The sequence below is a fragment of the Vicia villosa genome, linkage group LG7 (genome assembly GCF_029867415.1).
Source record: "Vicia villosa cultivar HV-30 ecotype Madison, WI linkage group LG7, Vvil1.0, whole genome shotgun sequence".
NCBI lineage: Eukaryota > Viridiplantae > Streptophyta > Magnoliopsida > Fabales > Fabaceae > Vicia > Vicia villosa.
This window is the reverse complement of record NC_081186.1, coordinates 78,865,359-78,875,002: the sequence shown is the minus strand read 5'-3', so window position 1 is coordinate 78,875,002 and position 9,644 is coordinate 78,865,359. Positions and strand designations below refer to the sequence as shown.

Here is a 9,644-nt window from a genome sequence, read left to right as displayed (position 1 = left end):
AGTCGCGAAGAGTTTTTGTGTGGGTTTGGCCCTATTCGTAAGCACTGGTTCTGCAGCGACGGAGGTTGTCCGTGGGTAAAATCTTGTTTCAGGTCTAAGACGACGGAGGCGCGAAGAAGATGACCAGGTGGCAATGTCTGGTTCGCCCGTTCGCGCGCGCTAGCCTTTTTTAAAACTCCGTGGATCCAGTGCGTCTCTCTCGCATACGTTCAACGTGCTCGCGTGTTTACTACCATCCGATCATGCCACGTCTTCAATCCAACGCGCCAGAGTCGAGGACACACCATAGTACACGCAGCGAGCGCAGCACACATGATCCCAGCTAAGTTTTTGCAAATTTTTTTATTATTTTAATTACACAGCCTATTTTCTTTAATTTATAATATATATATATTGTTTTTATGCCTTTCTTTTCTATTATATATAAAAATTATTATATGTTTTTTTATTTTCAAACTTTTTATAATTAGTATTAATAATTCATTTATTTAATATTTATCTTATTTATTTATTCATAATTACATTATATTTTATTTTCTTTTAATTACTTATTTATTTATAATATGTACTATATATTTTAGTTAAATTATTTTATCTATAATTAATACATTTATTTATTATCCTTTATTCATTTTAGTTATATTTGTTTATTCATATTATTTCAAAAATTCATATATGCTGTATTTTAATTCCAAAATTTCATAAAAATTATTTTTACTCTTGATTTAATTTTCTGATACCGATTTAATTAATTAGGTCGCGAGACCAATAATTAATTAAATCGTTTGTGCTTTCTTATTTAAATTCGTACCCTAATCAGGGTTCACGAAGATCATGCCCTACACTGAAAAATCTTCCTCTTTCTCTATGCCTCTTTTCAGGGTTACTTTTCAAAAGCTGTCCGACTACGCGCCACGTCAAATACGAAGCTAAGTCTTAACCTCTTTTATTTAAATATTTATTTGCCTTATTTTTTTAATTAGGGTTTAGTGCCCTCGCCAATAGAATTCCTCCTACACTTATACTGCTTTCCCGTCATTTTTTTTTCAATTCTTCGAGGGTCAGAGTCAATGCTTCAGGAAACCTCCGATTATCAACCTTCCAATCAAAGCTAAGTATTTAATTTATTTTATTTTAAAAGTCTATTTGGTTTCCTTTTGATTTTAGGGTTTGCCCTTATATTTCTGAACTGTGCATACATTCACCTTTCTCTATTACTTGCTTTGCCATTTTTCAGGGTTAACCCCGAGAGCGCCCTATCAACCATATCAGATCAAATCCGAGCTAAGTACCCTTACTTATTTAATTATTTATATATATATACCTATTTATTCTTTATTTTAGGGTCAATCCCGTTCGCCTCCGAATTAGTCATACACTCACCCTATTTGTTATTTCCCTTTTCAGGGTTTGTGAACTGCCAAGGCTACGAGTTTGGTAACCCTAAACCTTATTTTATTTTATGACTTTTATTATTACTTATGTCAAACCCTGTTGGGATCCGCTGGTTTCATTTTCCCCTTCCCCTTTATTGCTTTATATACTGCGTGGTTAGTAATTTAGGGAGTGCAACTCTGAATCATTTAGAATCACTAATTACAAGATAAATATTATCTGAACATAACCACGTGAATGTTGCACACACGCACCCTTTTGGGGTAACCTCTCTGTTGCCTTGTTGCCTTGTGTTTTTGCAGAATAAGCCATGTCCCTCGAACATGAGGATACCTCAGCCATGCTGCCTCGATAAAAGGTCATGAGACCCTAAATGATGCTGCCTTCGATACACAATATGACCTCGACCCTCGGAAGTTGCCTACGGAATAAGGCTGAGGTATCTTCTGGTTGCCTACGAAAAGGCTTATTCTGATCCTTACCCTAGACTACCTGCCCTTCTATGGCATGGGACAGTCTTATGGCAAAGGATGCTTCGATGACCCTTCAACCTCCAAACGAAAGGCTTCCTGCCCTCTTATGGCAAGGATAGACCCTTTCATTCTGAAAGGCAAAAAGAGACCTATCATCTGAGTTTAAGGTAATTGCCCCTAATTGCCTTGCAATGCTCAAACCTTTTTATATTCTTTCTCATAATTTTTCAAAAGGGCAACGCTTATTCACAAGCTAAAGTCCCTATCTCTTTCATCTACTTTTTCTGAAAACGAGCAAGCAAAGCAATTAAGAGCCCATGGAAAACCATGGATGCAAAGGGTGCCTTACACCTTCCCTTTGCATAAATTACCCCCCGAACTTAGATCTCTTTAAAAAGGTTTTTTTCTGTTTCTTTTTGCCTTTCCGAATTTGTTTGGATAAAATAAAAGTCGGTGGCGACTCTTGCTTACCGCGACATTTCGATTAATAAAAAGTCAGTTCACCGTGTTACACCTATTTACGTATATCATGATATATAGTAAAAATAATGTCACTTCAAATTATCTAAGCACAAATAAAAAAATGACAAATTATTAAATAAAAAATAATCTCTTGTCCTTGCATTAAAATGCATTATATATATACCTGAGTTTCTGCCTGATTTGGCTAGGAGTCAATCGAAGCTGCTGCTGCTGGGCATAAAGACCTCCATTAGCCCTCAGTGAGGCTAGTGAGGCTAGATTGGACGACCCCATCATCCCAATGGCTTGTTGCATTCCTTGCAGTGATTGTCCACCGGAATTACCAGAAGAAAATTGTGAGGATTGCACCAACCCACTCTTCTGCCTCGGCTGCACCAAACACAAATTCTATCTCATAATCACATTCACAACAATGACAAATTACAAAACCTCAAAAGCAATATTTCAAATTACAACACCAAGCACAAAAATTCAAAAACCTATATCATAAACTAACAATTTTTTCATAATAATTCATTCATATATACCGAAGTTAATAGATTAAACTGAGCTGCTCCAGCACCACTTACCATTTACCACTTCATCATGCTTCCAGTTGGGTAACCTTGAGCAGGCATTTGAATCCTATTCATGTTTCAAATGTATAGATGGATTAGAAAAATCAGAACCCGCTACCGCTGCTTGCAATTGCCAACTCTCTATGGCTTGTAATCTCATTTGAATGACTCTGCTATGACAGGTTATCAGCTGACATTCTGGATTTGTCAAGGTTAACACAAATAGTAGAGAAATCAACAGAGAGTCCCTAGTTCTGCAATTTTTTGAATCAATGTCTAAAATACAATCTTCTACAGATACTTTTACAATCATATTCCATGATTTTCATCCAATTCTCGAAATCTACAATTTCCTATGAATTCAAATGAATGTTTACTAAATTTATGCACATTAGCATTCTCAGTGCCCATATCATTATATAAAAAGATAACCTACATTAGAATTCTCAAAGCAAATACAGAGGGATAGTTAGAAATTAGAACACTCAACCAAACAACACCTCAAAAACCTCTCCTCTGAACATTTTCGATTTCTAAAACTGAAGTCATTAAAATGATGTTGCAAAATGAACCTTGTCACTAAAATGCTCCGAAAAAATGAGAGCACACAAGTTATACAATTAACTGAGCACAGATATAACAGCAAGAAATACAACAGGAACATTAAATGAGAGGTCCCGGGAACAAACCAGAGTCTCGCTAACAGCTTTGTGAACCAGGTCCTTTAATAGGGAATGAACCTGGAAGAATCCAATCCAAAATGACAACAAAGAGTTATAGTAACCATCTACGTTCAACAAACCCACCTGCAATTCAATCAATCCATTTTCCATTAAGAATCATTCATTTATGCTCTATTGATTAAGATCTTCATTTTGCATTTTCTTTATCATTATAGAAGTTGATTTAATATACTTTTTTAATATACAAATCCAATTGAATTGCACTTATTATTATATACTTACTGGTTTATCATGGATTCCTAGTTGAGCCCAAATGATCACTTCCAATAGTTCTTCCAGGGTGTCATATCCACCTATATATAACAATAGGACCAGAAATAGGAATATTAGTGTTAAAAAAACTGCAATGAGATAAGACATACTCAACTTAAGACTAAAGCCATACCAATTTGTTCATTATTTACTGATTCCATTCCATCATAGTAATGGTGTTTTTACTTACTTACTTTGTGACGATAATGCAAACACTTGCTAAGAGTTAGTACCTAAACACTCAAGCATGATACATATGAAATCTTAAAATGGTCCTTCTCATGTTACTAGATATCTTAAGGATTTAATGTTAAAATTGTACAGAGTTATGCACCCACAAGCATGCCAAAATCAAAGTTATGTAGTAAAATAGTTTAAAGATCAAGGTTGTCGAATTAAATTAAGTGAATGAATTCTAACCTGAAGATCCCTAAGAGAATACATTCAAGTTCTTTAAATAAAAGGTGGTGCAAGACATCCTCTTGTTCAAAACCGGATGCTCTCAAATATGGCTTAGCAGCATTAGACTAGATGCAGCAAAATTTGATCTTCCTGTCCATGTCGGCTCTGATTACCCATTTCACTCCTGCCAGTACACAATTGTCAAAAGTGTAATACAAAAATTAGGCCAATGACTAATATAATGTGTAATAGAAACAAATAAGCACAAACCTGCAATTCTGCGTGAGATAATAGAATTTGGAATATTGACAGGGTAAACAGAATAACTTATGACTTTACATGTTTTGTCAATGACATGCTCACTGTTATTACTCTTTCCACTAATAGTTTCCAAGACTACAACTCCAAAAGTGTAAACACATTAGTAGCTTTGATATCTCAATGAACAACCTTGAGTCTTGATTCTTCGTGAAGAAATGCAAGACCTTTTGCTATGCAAATGCAGATCCTAAGCCTTGATGGCCAATCAAGTTTAATCCGATTTTCTGAACCTATAGAATGTGCAAAAAGAAGTCATACTCAGATTTCATAGAAATTTCTCATAATGACCATTGTACTTATGAGTAAAAACTCTATGAATAAAGCATGGGCCAAGCTATTATTTTCCATGTACTCATACACCAATATTAATTGATCCCCTTCAATGCAACATCCATGAAGTTTCACTAGATTCACCAGCTTCAGCCACTTTCTATGCTGCTTCATCAGCTTCAGCCACCAAATGCTCTTCCAAATTTGGATTAGTAACAACCACTGTTCTCCCCAGTTTACCTAGTGTTTTCCTCTTTGCAGATTTCGCAGCGGTAGTAGCACTAGATAATGATTTTTGCTGCTCTGTTACACAATCAAGTAAAATATACTAAAACAAAACAAAAAACAATACTCTATAGTCCTATTCCTATCATATTATACCTATCATGTAAAAAATTTAGGCCTATCTCTTAACTATTAAAAAATCAAGGTTCTATCAAAATCAATGAATATTTAGAGAGATTTAGATAGATACCAAATTTTAACCTAACAATGTCATCTGAAATTTCACGCATTAGAGGAATATTCATTCATAACTTCGTACAAGCTACTACTAGGCAACTCCATAATAGAGGTGTTCGCATAGATGAATTTCAGAAATGGAGTATAGGGGAAAAAGAGCTTACCAAATTGATCTGAATTGGAATCGGATATAGGATTGGTTGCGGACGATGCTTCCATCTTCTTGGCGCTTCTGGTTTTGGATGGAGACGTGCGTTTGCGACGGAAGATTCTCCGGCGGATTCTTTTGCTGGCGGTGTCTTCTTAGGGGTTAGGGATTTAAAAGACGAATCTGCATTTCGAGTTCTCATAAGGTTAGAACCTGTGTATTCAAACTATAGCGAAGAAATGACGGAATCGGAATCGGAATCAGAATTGACTAAGATCGTGAATCGATTTCTTTGTATATTGAAATTCAAACGGGTTTCACATGTTTTAATTCATATCCTAATGTTCTACCTAAAATATTTCTGGGTTTGGGAGAGAAAGATTGATTTGATGGAAGAGAATACAAAATTTTATATTCACTTAGTTATTAAGAATAATATTTTGGGTTATAAAAATAAATATTTTCTTAAGTCTATTTAAATTTACGCCCGATTTTTAATTTAACGGGAGTAATAGAGATTTGAATATAATAACATTTTAAATTTATACCCATTTTTAAAAAAAAGGGTGTAAATTTTTACAGGATCAATCATAAACTGACATTTTATTTACAAAAATGCCACCGTGTTTCTTAATTACACCCGATTTTAGTATATTGGGTGTAAATTTTAAAATTACATTATTCATTTTGCACTAGTGTTCACATGTAATTTCTCGCTATTTTTCACTTTTTTCTCTATTAAAAAAATCTAAAGTCACTAAAATTAGATGATTCAAAATTAGAAAATCTTTATTGATATGTATTTAAGTATTACACTCATATAAAATCACTTTAAAATATCGAGTCACTCCTAATTAATCATACATTCAATTTATCTATTTTAAAACTCCTTACTCACTTCTTTATTCTGTCTATTTGATATGAGTGAAATATAAAAGAGAGAAATAATCGAGAGAAAAATAGATGCGAGATATATAATTTCTCTTGTTTAGGAGATAAGGAGAAAGAAAATTGTATAGAAATGGGATGAACGACACATTTTTTCTATTTTTGTCCTAGAAAAGATCTTTGGAATGGAGAGTTTGTTTCATTATTAAACGGATTATGGATATCTTAATCATGCTACTAATTTTTAAAAGAAATCAATCATTATTATTATTATTATTATTATTATTATTATTATTATTATTATTATTATTATTATTATTATTATTATTATTATTATTATTATTATTATTATTATTATTATTATTATTATTATTATTATTATTATTTTGAGTGAAATGTGTTAGTAATAATAAATTATTTAAATAAAATAAAGGCCTCAGAATAACATCCACACTTCCATCTCATAGGAAACTTATAAGGTGAAAGTGGGTGTTCAAAGTAAAGAAGATTCTAAATGAAAATGTTAACAAGTACAAAGCTAGACTTCTAGCTAAGGGATCTCATCAACAAGAGGACTTTGACATTCATGAAACATTCTCACATGTAGTCAAGCCAACCAAAATTCTAATTAGAAAATTTCTTTAGCCACCTCCCTATGGGGTCACCCCCAGCGAAAAACCCAAATTACCCTTGCTTCGGAAATGAACTTCTGAAGCTTTGATTTTTTTAAAAAAATTTCCACAATTCGGAAGTGCATCTCCGAAAACACCTCATGGGGGGTGTTTTCGGAAGTGAACGTCCGAAAACACCTCATGGGGGTGTCTTTGGAGATGAACTTCCGAAAACACCTTTGTTCAGATTTTGGGGGGTTTCGGAAATGCACTTCCGAATTATGCAGAAACAGATTTTTTTTTTCTTAACAGTTTCGTATTTTTAATTAAAGGAAACCGGAAAATAAAATAAGCGACATATAAAGGTGAAAATACTAATATGATAAAAAAAAGTAATATATACAAGTCGATCCAAATCCAAATAATAATAATAATGTGCTAAAGATACAATCCGAAAACAAAAAATAAATAAACCGACCACTACTGGGTGTGCCTAACCCTCTCTCCCTGGGACCTCCTCTGCAGCCTGTATGTCGCCGCACGGCCCGCATCAGTGACGATCATCTCCATCACGGCGACTGCCTCTGGACCGCCCTGCTGAACGACACCTCGATCCAACGCGTCCCGCCCAAGCATCTCTATCCGCTGGCAGATCGGCATGAGATCAATGGCGTGGTCATCCTCGGCCTGCTGGTTCTCTAGGATCTCCTCGTGTGCTGGCCTAGGAGCGCCGGGAACGTCGGGTCTCAAAAGAGGATGTGACACCCGGTAGAACCATGTGACGTATCCCTCCTCACTGTGCCAGTCCTGAGTGACCCGAATGCGACGATACTCCTCCGGAACCACATGATGCTGCCAGTCCTCCCATATGGCAGTGAGCTGCACTCGGGTCACTGTGTCGGGAGCAGCCTCCAAGGGTGACCTGGGTATCCGCTGCACGAATCCGAACTGACGCATGCACTGCTCAGGGAGATACCAGACCATGATGTCGGTCCCGCATGCCAACCAACTTGAATATAGAGCAATGCCGTCAAAGGGGACAATCTGAGCGTAGTCGCTGAACGGCCTCCAGGTGACGTCGTCGTGCATCGTGCGGTCCAGTTATCCACGGTATGGTCCCACCGCATCGTTCCCCCTTTGGAGAATGTATCTGGCGGCCCTGGGCATGGCGTCCACGTACGCAGGATCCATGTGAAAGCCGTGGATGCGGGAGAAGTAGGAAATGATCCAGCTCTGAAACAGAAACACGATAATGTATTAAAAATAAATACGAAACATAAATAAATACGAAACAATTAAAATGAAACGTACCGTAAGTAGTGTGCAGGATCCGACAACTTGCCTCGTCCTCCAGTTGGAGGCCTCATTCAGCTTCTGGTAGAGGTATGCCAGAGTAGCTGCCCCCCAGATCCACTGGTGAACGATATCCAGGTCCATGAAGTAGCGGAGGTAGGTCACGTCGACGTACCTTGCACTCTTGTCCACAAAGCAAGCAGCGCCTACCACATGCATGTACCAGCACCGAAGAGCGCAGCCGCGGTGGTACTGTGTGAATAGCTCGTCACCCGCCTGCTCGGCATCGGCCGCCGAGTCCAGGTGGTGCTCGAAATAGCGGCTCAGTGTGGTGAACCGGACATGAGGCCCAGATGTCGTGATGCACTCGAAGTCAGCAACTTCGGGCTCCATGCCCAAATAGAGCGCCATCCACTGACAGGCCTCGACCCTCTGGATCCGGGAGTGGGTCAACAGCGGCCCCCTGATGGGCAGGTGGAGAAGACACTGCACGTCATGCAAGGTGATCGTCATCTCCCCCACCGGCAAGTGGAAAGAAGACGTCTCCTTGTGCCAGCGCTCCACAAATGCCCCCTGCACGCCGGTGCTGATGGTGGTGTACCCCGTCATGCAGAGGCCGCTAAGTCCTGAACCTCGCACCGCGTCGTTAAACCACTCAGCAGTTGGTTTAAACAGACTGAAAAATCTTCCGGACGTGGTTCACCATTTTCAACGGCTCTCTCTCCTGTTACAAAAAAACAAACAAAAGCATATGTTAAATAGACCGTTAAGAAAATATTGAATAAACGTCTAAATTATAAACGGTTAAATTATAAAAAATACCTCTCCCTCCCAGATACGCCGAGCGACGTGATCGTGGTAGTTAATCAGCACGGAAGTGTCAAAGGGCCCTCCCGGATAGCTGTCCTCCTCCTCATCCTCCTCCCCGGCTGGAGGGTCAACATCTGGTACCCCCTCCGGCTCGTGGTAAGGCACTGCCGCCACCTCCTCCTCCTCCTCCTCCTCTCGCTGGCGGGAAGAAGATACCCGAGCCAGCCGACTCCTAGATCCTGAAGTAGATGTACCATCTCCCATATCCACGGGAACTCGCACGCGTCGTCCCCGGCTCTGCCCCCGTCCCTGTGTCGACGCCAGCTGCGCCGCCGCCGCCTGATGCGTGCTGGTTGGTTGCCTGACATGTTCCTGTAAACAATTGAAATCGATTAATATGCGAGACAAAAGAAAAAAATAAAAAAATTGCACTTCTGATACAATTCGGAAGTTCATTTCCGAAACTGGGAATGGAGGTGTTTTCGGAAATGAACTTCCGAAACACCCCTGCGCAGAACTTCTCTGCAACCTCCAAT

The 9,644-nt window shown here is 38.3% G+C and overlaps 1 long non-coding RNA gene across 1 annotated transcript; it reads right to left on the bottom strand.

The window, feature by feature from the left end:
* Positions 1–3,317: 3,317 nt before the first annotated feature.
* On the bottom strand, positions 3,318–5,718 carry LOC131617555 (uncharacterized). Its single transcript, XR_009288611.1, has 5 exons — positions 5,523–5,718; positions 4,576–5,199; positions 4,324–4,489; positions 3,874–3,944; positions 3,318–3,714 (listed from the first exon to the last, which is right to left on the bottom strand). It is a non-coding gene; the product is annotated as an uncharacterized LOC131617555 (long non-coding RNA).
* Between the last annotated feature and the right edge of the window lie 3,926 nt (positions 5,719–9,644).